Source organism: Polistes dominula, unplaced genomic scaffold (genome assembly GCF_049000335.1).
Source record: "Polistes dominula isolate Pdom_NZ unplaced genomic scaffold, Pdom_raw_medaka contig_83, whole genome shotgun sequence".
In the NCBI taxonomy this organism is placed as follows: Eukaryota; Metazoa; Arthropoda; class Insecta; order Hymenoptera; family Vespidae; genus Polistes; species Polistes dominula.
Genome location: NW_028301032.1, coordinates 2478171 through 2492022, shown reverse-complemented (window position 1 = coordinate 2492022; position 13852 = coordinate 2478171). Strand labels below are relative to the sequence as shown.

Below are 13852 nucleotides of genomic sequence, written 5' to 3'. Positions count from 1 at the left end.
GTAATTTAATAAAAGTATCAACTGTTAAATTCATTGATTCTTATATTACGATACTTTTCAATAAAGCATTTTCGAACATACATTTCTACGAACTATTTTCGTTTATTCGATTTCAGTAAGTTTGTAGTATAAGTTTGGTACCAACAAACTTTATAGACACCCTATATATATACATTACACATAATATATCAAATGTATACACATATTTGTATAGGAGAAACTTACATTCCAACAACTATGCAGTATTGGATTTACCGTTATCCAATAATTTAATCCTAGCCAATCCAATTTCGATATTCAAACTTTGCATTTATATTTTTTTCTTCCCCCACTATTTTTACTTTTTAAGAAAAAAGTAATCTTTGATATAGAAAGAGATAGAAAGCAAAAAAAAATTAAATATCTATATATACAAATAGAATATCGTAGATAAGTTTTCTATAATAAATTTAATGTACAAAGGAAATATATATATATATATGTTCCCTTGTAAAGTTTTTTGCTATGTCGGCAAGATTCGCACAGAATTGTCGTTATAGTCAATGGCGTTAAGTAAACTCTAGGAGCCGAAATCACCACCACCATCACTACTACCACAACCATGGGTTAATGGGATTCAGGAACACTCCTCGGTCCATTCGAGTATGCAAAAGCGGAGGCAAAAGCAAACTGAGTCGTGCCACGAGCCGATAACACTACCACCACCACCACCACCATCACCACCTTCCACCTACCCCTACCTTACGATTCTTCCTCTTTCACCTTCATCTCGCACCAACCCCTATGTAACCTTACTCCACCTCCCATAACCACCATCACCACCACCACTACGTAGTACTCGTTCAATCTCTCTTTTCTACTTGTTAAAACGAACGTAGGCATTTAACGATCGGATAAACTTTTGCCTAATCAGATTACTCTACTTTCCGGCTTTCCTAATGCCACTTCCACCCCCCCCCCGTCGCCCCTATTTTATTCTTTCTTTATTTTATTTCTTCTTTTTCTTTTTCTTCTATCGACTTTTACCAAAGACAATTTTGGGACAATGTACGTGTCAGTTGTTTCTAGGGACGAACTATGTTATCCTAATTACAAGGGGATAGGTTTTCATGGTGTGTGGTATCATAGTTTAGAAATACTTTTACGATTGTGTATATATGGTGGACAGATAGTACATGTATATTTAATTTTAACCTTTTAGGCATGGCTGAATGTTGCACGAGGTTGTTTTTTTTTTGTACGGCAGGGTTCAAGTAAATTTTAATCAAGTTTTTAAAGAAATGACACACATTATACTTTAACTTGAACAGTTTACTGTAATAATTAATGATAAAATGAAGTATAATATATTTGAAAAGATATCCGCGAAAGCCACTATAGTGGCGCGTAGTGGCTAAATGGTTAAAGTTAACTACAAAAGTTAATTTCACTTGCATTAATTATGTAAGATTATTTCTTAGTATACAGATGTGAGCAATTAGAAATTTGATTAGATCGAAAATAATTAAAGCAGATGATGACGTGTAATACGTGTTGTTCGTTTCATACATACATATATGTATGACTGTATAACTACATATATGTATAATATGTATATATCAGCTGTGAAATAAGACAAAGAACATAGTAATCCACTTACTATTATCCTCTTTGTTCTTGAGTATATATCAATACATTTTCTATATAAGTGTACGTATCTACTTTCTAGGAAAAAACAATTCATACTAACTGTTATTATTACGAAAAAAATATCAAAACATATAAGATGATTTAAAGTAATATTATTTAACGATACACGTAAAACGAATATTTAGTTTAAACATATCTTTTAAAGAAGCTTAGGTATTTACATATTAACGTCACCGCAGCAAAAATTCTGCTAATGCGCCAATAAAGAGCAACCTTGTTGTTTGCACACAGCAACCGTCAGGGTTTTGTCACGGTTTCGTTAGGGTTATGGCGACAACATTTTCCACCGAAATCCGATTGACTACTTTTTATTATAAATCAAATGTTTTCAATTTTGAAATTATTTTGATTTTAAATCAAGTTTTTTATTCTATGATTTGTCGCAACAAGGTGTAAGATTTAAGGTGTAGATTGGCGCATTAGCGGAATTTTGCTGCGGTGGCGTTAATACGTAAGTAACGAAGCTTATTCTCAAATTCCAAGTACAACCATACTTAAATCCTCGACTTCCACTTCTAGGAACTTTTGAGTTCCTACTGCCAATTATTAATAATAATAATAAATGTAATTATAATTACAAAACAATAAGAAAGCAACAAAAAAAAAAAAAAGGGAATGCAACGAAGGATTGATCGATCATAAAAGAGAGCTTTTCACATGATGGTAAGATAAGGTCAATGTTTTTGGGACGGTTAGATGACGAAAGAGAGAAAGAGAAAGATAAAGAGAAAGAGAGGGTTGGTTGCCAAGACAACCATGAGAGATGAAAGAGAGAGAAAACTATTATCTTCTCTCTCACTTATACACATACAAACATACACACACACACACATACACACATATATACATAGCATCCCTAGGACTGGACACAGAGGGTTGGTTTGAACACGGAGTGATGTTAATTGCACTGCTACTGCCAGGAGGCAATACGTATTCCTGTATAGTGAGTTTGCGTGCGCGCGCAAGGAGTAAGGGTGAGTAAAGGGTGAGTAAAGGGTGAGTAAAGGGAGGGTGGATGGATGCCGGAGTACAAACGGTACCTCGTAAAATGCTACTACCCCCGTAGGCGGACGAAGTAACGCACGAGGTATGAGCAAGGGCTGATAAAGAACTGGGCTAACTTCGGCACGCTAATATCGTCATATCCCGTTGAGCGAAATGCCACGAGGAATAAAAAGAAAGAAAGAAAGAAAGAAAGAAAGAAAGAAAGAAAGAAATAAGTCACGTTGAAAAGGGGGATGATGATGATGGGTTTTATATGTCCGATTATTTCTCGGTCAAATTTTCATTTAAGAAAATATTTCCATACGTTTACACAGTTTTATCACGTCATGTGAATTAAATTTCAATCACAAAACTAAAAATAGAAATAATTCGTAGAAAAACTTGATGCAAAATATAAACTAAAAGTTTGTGTTACACTTTTTCTCATTAAAAATACACTTAAAATTCAATTTGATATTTAATAATAAATAATCGTACAAAAGTATTATATTATAACGAGTATCAAGTTTAATCGATGATAAAAGAAAAAAAAAGGAGAAAGTCGGCTGAATTATTTTCGAAACGATAAAAGAACAACAAAATAAGCAACAAACAACCAACGAAACAACGGTCAACCGTTAATTCAAATCAATGACGCATTTCCGTTCTTTCATCGTTCAAAATCAATGTATAAAAATAACAAATAAAAAAAAAAAAATAAAGAAACAGAATAAACGCAAATACGATCGAGCAGTATATTAGCATTCGATAAATCTAATAATAGTCTTCTTATTATGCAATGCGTGATTTCTTTACGCGATATATAAAAAGAAAAAAGATAGAAAAAAAACGAATCAAATAAAAATGATTGTATTATGCATTAAACCACCACAGAGGATGATGATAAGTCATGAAATTGTACATTTGCACAATCTAAAATACATCAGAGTACATATAATACATCCGGTATATGTATATAAGTATATATACATAAATAACTCGTTCGCACCTTTGATATATAACATATATATATATATATTTTTTTTCTTTTGTTTTGATCGATCAACTTCTTTTTCAACGGAAGAATACGTCATCGTATGAGAGAAACTTCCGATTCATTTCTATGTCCTTTTTTATCCTTTTCAAAAGACTATGAATCAAACACACACACAAACATATATGTGGAGGGGAATTCGAAGTTGAAAGATAAAGGTGTTAAAAAAGATGACGATAAAAACAGTCTTCTAGTGTATTATTACAGTTAGTTCCTTTTGTAGATTAGAACACGTCGCGTCAGTGGTATCGGTTAGTTGGTTGGTTGGTTTGATTTAGTTTGGTTTGGTTTGGTGTGGTTGGTACTTTGCTAAGAGACACGTAGGAAATAAGATGTCGAGTATAGTGACGTAACTCGAGTGATTCTAACATCCCCCACCTCACGACTCTTACCCCGTTCCCCTGTCCCTTCCACATCCTCTTCAAAAGCTACCACCATCTGTTTCTCTCTTTCTATCTGTGTCTCTGTTCCTTTTTGCCCTCCTCCTCCTTTTCCTCCTTCTCGAAACTCTCGTATGTCCGTTGCAGCAGCAGAAGCATAAGCATAAGCTGATGCTGAAGCTGATGCTGATTCTGATGCTGGAGCCAGTAGTAGTAGTAGCATTGCAGCAAACAACCCCCATCATATCGTGTGGGTCGTTATGAAGCAACATCCCGCAAATATATTTTCTGGTCTCTCTTTCGGTCCTACCCCGTAATGTTGAAAATGAGTGAGTGTATGTGTAAAAGAGAGAGAGAGAGAGAGAGAGACAGAGAGAGAAAGAGAAAGATGCAAAGCTGGTCCCAACATGGCCGTCGTCGAGTGATAACGGCCCACTGATAAGGGTTTACCATCTCTCTCTTTTTCTTTTTCTTTCTTTCTTTCTTTCTCTTTCTATTCGACGCTTTAATATCCCTCCTGCGCGCCTGCCTTTTTAATTATCTTTCCAACGATAATAGGCGGTCTCTGTACTTCGAGTTTTCGAGGATAAACGTGAAAAAAGAAGGAAAGATAAAGGATGAAAGAAAGAGAAAGAGAAAGAGAAGAAAGAGAGAGTACTTTTTTGTTTCTAAATGTGCTAAAATATGATCATGATTTATAAGCACTTTATAATCTTTTTTTTGTGTGTTATTATAATTTATTAAATAGTTTAGAATTATATTGAATCAAAAATTTGATAACAAAGCTACAGCGCAACGCGTGTAATATACATATATATGTATATATGTATTCATATGTATATGTAAACGATAAGTTGTTCCATGCAAGATCGATAAGCATCTCCCACTTCTTATTCTTCTTATCGCATAATATAATACTTGAAACGGACCACCATGTAAGAGAAATTCTTTACACATCAGCACGATTTTATCTCAGGTTAAGTTTTCTTTTTTTTTTAAATTCATTCTTTTCAAAAAAAGAAAAAAAGAAAAAAAAACTTCTGTCCTTTCCTTGAACCTTAATATCATACCTGATACCAAAATATCACACACAAAGTTCTTATCAAAATTTTCAATAAGAATGATTGATAAGGATGATTCAACAAAGGTTAAAAAATAAATATAAGTTGTATTTATTTGTTACAAACTTTATTTGTATCAGTCTGAACTTCTTTTTCTATGCTAAAACAAAAAGAAAAAAAGAAAAAGGAAACATTTTTCCTGAATTTGTTTTATTTGTATCTGGTTTTTTTGAAAGAAGAGAAGAGAAAAGAGAAATTTTAACACACATGGGTGCTTTCGTTTTACCGAAAGATTCTACGGAGAAGAAACGCTAGAAAATTCGTGAATATCTTGCAGAATTAGAGGGGAAAAAAGAGAGAGAGAGAGAGCTAGTGGGCAGAGGTTGCATTCACTAGGAACACAATATGGCACGATCATGTTCGTGGCAGTGAGCGGCTCGTAAATAAAGCATTCGTTTTACCCTGTTACCATCTCTATTTCTACTATATCTATATATATATATGTACCATCCCCCCTCTTACCATCCCCTGTGTATGGTACACTGCACGTACACTGTATATCCGAGTCGTCTCACGTTTAAAAACTCATCAAAATGAGTGCGATGCCTTGAAATCAAATGCACCGGCTCTTCTACGGGTTTTTTTTTTGTTTTCTTCTAATTTTCCATACTAACACCAGTAATAGTTGCAGTAATAGTAGTAATAGTGAGTGAGTAAATTTATAAATCTTTCGACAACGTTTCATAGAATCTCAAATTAAAAAATTGACGTTTTTATAAATATAATATTTAACTAATTTATAATAATATCGATACCATAAAAATATATATATATAAACTGAAGTAAGATATCTTTTCTTAAAAGAAAAATAATTGGAACTGACACTGGCAGTTAACTTAAGGTCAATGCTATTATCTTAACTATCCGTTAAGATATCAAGGTGGTAACTTTGCAGATAGGGGTATGAGGGGATGGTATGAGTGAGTATAGTATACAAGGGTTAAAGGATAAAGGAATGAGGAATGAAATAAGAAGAAAATGTAAGTATAAGAGGTGATGGTACTCTCCTGTTTCAGGCTTTGTCTTAGCCATTATTAACTTCCCATCATCGGAGCTTTTACTCTTAACAGCAAGCAGGCAGGCAGTAGCAGCAGCAGCAGCAGCAGCTTCATTTCGTATCTCGCGGACGACGATTATGCTGTCGCAACGCGTTTAACACGAAAGTAAGATCGAGCTAAGGGGTTCTTTTAAAAGGGGTTAAAGGGTACAAAGTGTAGTAAGAGTAAGAAGAATAAGAAGAAGAAGATATTTGGAGTCAAAAAAGGTTAAGAGGTGTCACTTTGACTTTCAACCAAAGTCTTTGGATTTTCTAACCATTAGTTTTTATTGAAACGTCGAGAACCATAGTGTCTATTCTTTTCTATATCGTTATATCTTCATTTCAGTAATACTACTACTAGTACTGGTATTGGTAGTGGTAGTGGTAGTAGTTACAGTACTCTAGTTGCAGTAGTAGTAATAGTAACAGTACTTTAATTGTAGTAGTACTAAAAGTAAGACTAGTAGCAGTAGTAGCAGAAGTAAAACTAGTAGCAGTAGTAGCACAAGTAAGGCTAGTAGTAGTAGTAGTAAGAGTAGGAGTTTCACTACTACAGTGTATCAAACCTAGCTTCAGTAAAAGAAGGAAGGGTGTTGCTAAATCGCGAAGTCCCTTTTTCTCTTGAAAAGACGCTTTAGCCGCTTACCGTAGACGTGAGAGACGTTCTTTACTGGAAAAGGCATTGCAGCAGAGCATCTAGGAAGAGTTGTGTGTCCTTGTCCTCGCGTCGGCACCAAAAGCTTCACGAGAAAGATGATCAAGATGACTGTCAAAGAGGGAAAGGTAGAAATGAACGCGACAGCTACCCCCATAATGTAGAAAGAGAAACCTATTTCTACTACTACTACTACTACTACTACCACTACCACTACTACTATTACTATTACTGAGAATGTTAGGAGAGACGAAGGGTTGATACACCGAGAAGAAAATATTTTTCTTTCTTTATTTATTTCTTTCTCTATATTACTTTAGTATACTTTTCTCGTGACAGGGCTCCTAACCATTACTGAGAATGAAAGCTGAATGAAGATGAAGAAGAGAGAAAAAGAGAGGTGTATGGGTGTATGGGATACTAAATTTATTTCCATTTCTTCATCACCGAGCCCGGAATATTTCGCATAAGAAACATTTGTTTTTCTATTTGTGAGCACTTAAAGCGGTGATATAAGTCCAGTCGTCAGTTGAATGTCGCGAATGTTTGAACAAGAAAGACTAATTTTAGTCATGATGCAAATGGTTTAATCGATCGTGATACGTTCTGTATAAAAAAGAAAAACAAACTTTTTCAAACAAATTGCAGTGTTATCCAGGAAGATTTGCAATGAGAACAAAAATTGTATCCCACAAATAGACGCATAGTCCAGCCCAGTCAGTCAGTCAGTCAGTCAGAGTTTTAGCCAACTATGGGCAGTGATTTTGAAAAATCACGTAAAATCGATCACGTGATATGCGAACCAGCCCCATATGCACATATATGCAACAGACATTGGGGGTAGGGACAGCAACGAGACTGCTATGATCCGTCAATCAATCGACCAAGTTCCATCGTTCGTAATAAAAAAAAAAAAAAAAGAAAAAAACACTAGGGGTAGGATGAGACAGGGATTGGGGGGAAATAGGAAGCAGTGAAAAGTACACGTGACGCGTCAGCCATGTTGCGATTTTTCCACGTAACATCGTGGGCATCACACACCATCGACATTGGCCACTGAATGCATTATTTCCTGCATCGGTTTTGTACTTTCCGGCCGATGACCACCATGACCACCACACCATCCATCCCGTTTCCCCTCAATCCCTTCTATCAGAGCCCATTCTTTCCCTTTTCTCCGTCATCACCTCATTCCCCCCTATCTACGACAAACCACGTATACATATATACCACACATACACATGTATGTGTTTAGAAATGTTATTTTCCTTAGGCAGATTTGTTTCTTATAATTAGATACTTTGAGATAGTTTTAAATTAGTTTGAAGAAAGACTGGTGTTTGTTGCAAGAAGAAAAATAAATGAAATTAAAAAACTCGTTTGACTTTTTCCAATTAACAATTATTACGAAAAGAAATTGTTTACTATTTGGTTCTATGAAGTGTAAAGTAAAAATAGAAAATTTTGGTAGTAAATTAGGCGAAGGAAGAAAATAAAAATTACATTTAAAATCGTAATTATTTTTATCATCAATCTAATAATTAAACTAATGACTTTCCCCTGTCAATAATACAGTTTACTCATTTGTCGTCTCACTCACTCTTTCTTTCCTTCTTCAATTCACCGCAGGCTAAAGACGAAAACATATATATATATATAGATAGATAGAGAGTGGTGGCAAATTCATTTTGGACGTAGCCGAAATTGGAAAGAGGGTTTTCGAGCTGTTAAGTAACAGTAAGAGAAAGAGAAGGAGATGACGATGATGAGAAAGAAAACAAGAAGAAGAAGAAGAAGAAGAAGAAGAAGAAGAAGAAGAAGAAAAGTAGAAGAGAGAAGAAACGAGTCGTTTTAAGATGGCAAACCCGTCTTTTCTCAATTGCGTGAATTAACCTCTAACGAGAAATCTCAACCTTCGTAAGAGAAGAGATGAGCTAACACAACTGGAGAAAAATAAAGCCAAGTTTACAGGACACTGATTTTTTTTTCTTTTTTTTTTCAATTCTAAACAATTTTAGATAGAGATTCATCAGAAATTTATACTGAAAATAAACATTAACCTTTTAGGTACGATTGAATGTTGCATAGGGCTGTTTCTCTGTACCATAGGGTTCAAGTACATTTTAAATGAAGTTTTTTATTATTAAATTATAATTTTTCTCAAAGAAATGATACACATTATACTTTAATAATAATAAATAATAAAATTATTATTATGAAAGTATAATGGTGCACGTTGTACTGGAAAATGATATTCGGGAAAGTCCCTATAGTTGCGCGTCGTACTGGAAGATGACATTCGGGAAAGCCCCTATAGTTGCGCGTTATACCGAAAGATGGCAATAGCAAAAGTCACTATAGTAGCGCGCAGTTTTTAAAAGGTTAAGATCCAATACTTAATTCATTTAAAAAAGAAAACGAAGGGATAACGTCTTGTTTAAAAACATGTCAAAATAAAAATGCACGTACATAAAGACATATTTTTGTTCCTTGATAAAAAAAATATTGCTCGAATAAAAATTATTTATTAATGTTTTATAATAATAATAATAATAATGGTAATTATCTAAACCAAATAAAGATATACTGATTTTCTTGGAAGAAACGAATATGGGTGTTTTAAGATCGTTTCAAAATTATCATCGACAGTTAGCAATTTTCTCGTGTTTGGCACGTTGCTTGCTGCTTCAACGTCACGTTGAGTCTAATACATTATACTATATATATATCTAGTGTAATATATTATCTATATATCTATGTACTATACTAAGAAATGGTTGGTAAGGATTAAAAAGAAATAGAATGAATGGTACAGAAAGAGAAATACAAAGAAAGAAAAGAAACTTGGCGCACAGTCGACGATAAGGTGTAACGAAGAAACTTTTTTCTACAACTAGAGGTGGTGGTAATGGTGGTGGTGGTGCATTGAACGAGGTATATAGGGGGGAATGAGGTATGAGAGGTGAGAGGTGGAGGGTGTCTTGGCAAGATCGAGCTCTCGTAACTTTTCTCTACGTTTCTCGAAGCCCGCGCGTTTCGTTTATTTCACGAAGCGAATTAAAAGGTTCTCTTCTCGACGGCGTAAGAAATTCTGAGTCTTCTTACTACTACTACTACTACTACAACTACTATTACACTACCGGTCATTAACTCTGTCTCGTTTTACAAAGTATTTCGTATCGTTGGTCACGTTACTTGGCGCACTACTGGAAGTTCAACTTCGATTTTCCATTTTCACTAAAACCATTCTTCCTATTTTATCTTTCCGATCCCATAAAAGAATAATAAGAAAAAATATATCAAGCAAATGGCCATATGTATTTTCTGATAAGATTTAATATTATAATAATATTGAACAAAGTAACAATGTTTTAAACACACACATACACGTGTGCATACACATCTTCTATATGTATAAAAATTCAGTGTCACATCGTTGGCTTGCTATGGATTCTGAAATTACTGAAGGTGTCATATCGTAAAAATGGTTTATGATAAAAGATGAATCTTGTCATCATCATTGTTCGTTGTTAGAAACGTTAGAAATGTCGAGTACTATTATACGTAGACATACAATGTTTCACAATATCATGGCCATAGAAGTTCTCGGGAACGTTCGGACTAAATGCGAGAGATAATTTTCCGCTATCAGCTGACCCTTGTCGTTCTCGGCCGATCTCCCTTCCCTTCAACTCTCCTCTTTCCTATCTTCTCTTTATACTCTATGGCATTCCTATTACTATAACTATTACTAATACTAATACTACTACTATTATTACTGACTATTAAGTGTAGCATCCGAGAGACGGTAAAAAGAGACCAATAATAAATACCTTATTATATACAGGGTGTTTCTAAAATATTTTATATAGAAAATTTCACTATTGTTACTAACTATTTACTTTTATAGCACGTGTGGTTTTGTTATAAAAATAATAAAAAAATTATAATTTCATAAAACATAATTGAACAGTTTGATAAAAAAAATCCAATTCAATTGTCCAATTTAATTTCATATGATTTTTCTATTGTTTGGTTTTGTTTCTTTTTTTTTTTTATAAATTATTATAAAAAATGTTGTTGAAAAATTGACACTAACAATTTATTACTTCCTTCTTTCTCTTTATTTTTTCTTATTCTTTTTCGTTTCATAAAACTTTTCCCTTTTTGTTTTCCAATATACATTTAACTTTTCAACGCATCTGACTGACACTTGTGCATAGTCTGAACACACATACACACACACACTTTCATCGTACCTTTTTCATCTTTATATAATAAAACCTTCGTGTCATTTCAAACCCGATTTTTACATCGGCATTTTACATACATATATGTTTTAGAAAATAAAATTCTTTTTACTTTTAACTTTGATATATTTTGTTTCTTTCTGTCTACGATCGAACGAATGGAAGAATTTTATCAGAAGATTTTCTCACGTGTCACGAAGTAACATAATCACACATATCACACACACACACACACACAGATATACTTACTCAGTCAACATTATATTCAAGTTTCAAACAATATTTTTGATGGTACCATTAAAAAAAAGAATCTGCATTATATGACAAAGAAAAAAAGAAAGATTTGGAGATGGGGTGGTGGGGATGTAGGAAAGGAAAAATAAAAAAAAAATGGAGAGAAATCTATTTGGAAAAAAAGAAATGTAAAGTGGAGGAGGAGGAGGAGGAGGAGGAGGTGGAGGATCCTGTCTACAAATCCGTTACGATAAACGATTAAACAGAAGCTACAAACTCGCGCCATTAACGATCGATAACATGCCCATAGTGTTTCTTTTCTTTATTTCGTTCATTCGTTTGGAATCTTGATCGTAGAAATAGTAGCAAGCAAATTGCTGCATTTTCACAGCTTTCTATCCATTTCACTATCTTTCTTTCTCCCATGAGCAGCATCGGTGTTTTTAACGTTCCTCACTTTATCTTCTATTTCTATTTCTTTCTTTCTCTAACTTGGTTATATATTTATATATAGAATGCTTTTATCATTGGATTTCGCTGGAGGATATCGACAGGAAACGTCGAACGAGTGTAACAAAGATAAAGAAAAAAGTAAAGAAAGATAGAGAGAGAGAGAGAGAGAGAGAGAGAGAGAGAGAGGATAGAAATAGGGGAGGTATAGGAAGAAAGAAAAAGATGTTATCTTAAGAAAATAAAATAGATAAATAAAGATAGACTATGCTTGCTTATAAAGAAATGAAAGAGTGAAAGAGAGAGAAAAATGGTCAATGAAACAACCAAAAATAAATCTAAAATACAACCAATTCAGAAAGATATTTATACTAGGTTATTCCGGCTATGTGTTACTGTGGCTTTGGTATAATACGTTGATTTAACCCATTAACTGCCAAATTATTTTTAATTTCAGAAATATTTATATTTTTTAAAAAGTCTTAAATGAAGATTGTGGCTGGTTGCACGAAAAAAACTTATAAGAGACTACTACTTATTTCTTTTATTATTATCCTATACATACAAAATAGCTATTATTATGTCATTTTTCCATACAGTCCACACATAAAACCGAGTGGTGTACGTAAAATTTCAAAATCCCCATTTGGGGATCGTGGCAACTAATGGGTTAATATAATACTAAACTATTCAATCCAGTCAAGTTAATATAAATAAATAATATAATAAAAATAGAAAAAGGAAAATTATATTGTATGCAAATCTGAAAAAAAGCAAACGTATCATTTTTACATATAAAGAAGATATACAATTAATAGAAACAAAATAAATAAATAGATTAATAAATAAATAGATGAATGGAAGAATTGTTAGGACAATTATGAGAGTAGTAGAGAGAATTATCGGTATATTGTCTGCCCGATTATTTATGGCGAATTTTAAGCCCACCAAACGTGGCGGGCTTCTGTAATAATTAACAAAAGGGCATTATGCTATGAGCCGAGAATCTATATCGAAGAGAAAAGCACACACACACACATACATACATCATACATACATAAATATATATCCTACTATGTACATACACAAACATATCAAGGGAGATATACACGTTCTTCTTGTACGCCTTAAATACTATACTGTGGTATGACGAAGCTTTCCAGCTCTATATTTTCTCTCTCTCTCTCTCTCTCTCTTTCTCTCACACATATATACATATACATACACATAAATGTACACATATATGCATATAGACTCTTCTCTCGTTCATTCGTTCATTCGTTTGCCAGAAAGATAACACCTGGGACCCGCGCTCGATTACCCAGGGCTCATTTACTAATGAGTACAGCCCTATATTTCGTTCGTTCGTTCGTTCGTTCGTTCCAAAAAGAGAAAGAGAGAATAAAAAAAAAAAAATACTAAAAAGTATTCTTTTTCTCCGTTAAAAGATTTCATATTTATCACCATCTTCGTTCTCAAACTTCTTCTTTTTCTTCTTCTTCTTATATTTCTTTTTCTTTTTAAGATTAGAGAAAGACGTTTCTCTCTAATCATTCACTCTCTCTCTCTCTTTCTCTTTCTCTTTGTCAAATATACATACTATTTTCAAATATTTCTGTCATTTTTTAATCATCTTTATCTATCTATCTGCTTTATCCGTGCTCTGCAATTCGTCACGTAAGAGGAACCATAAGTCTCTCAGGATGACTCAGGGGTGTATACTTTAAACTATCTTTTTACTTGTGCACACACACACACACACACACACACACACACACACACACACACACACACACACACATACATACATACATACATACATACATTCATACACATAAGTGCGTATATCTATATTTTTTTTATCTTCGAACTCTTCTCTCACTCTCTCACGTTCTCTTATTTTTTTTATTTTTTTTTTTATTTCTTTTTCTATAATCTTTCTCGACAGTGAACAGACACGAACAGACTCTCCTTCGTTTTTTCATTATATATATGG

At 33.6% G+C, this 13852-nt stretch overlaps 1 long non-coding RNA gene across 10 annotated transcripts in view; it reads right to left on the bottom strand.

The window, feature by feature from the left end:
• Positions 1–13852, bottom strand: part of LOC107072204 (uncharacterized) — a 65905-nt gene that overhangs the window by 14879 nt on the left and 37174 nt on the right. For 3 of the 10 annotated variants that reach the window (XR_016177228.1, XR_016177231.1, XR_016177225.1), the window contains exon 3: positions 6914–7033. The exons of the other annotated variants lie outside the window; for them this stretch is intronic. This is a non-coding gene — a long non-coding RNA (uncharacterized LOC107072204). The remainder of the gene's footprint in view (positions 1–6913; positions 7034–13852) is intronic. 10 annotated transcript variants of the gene reach the window in all.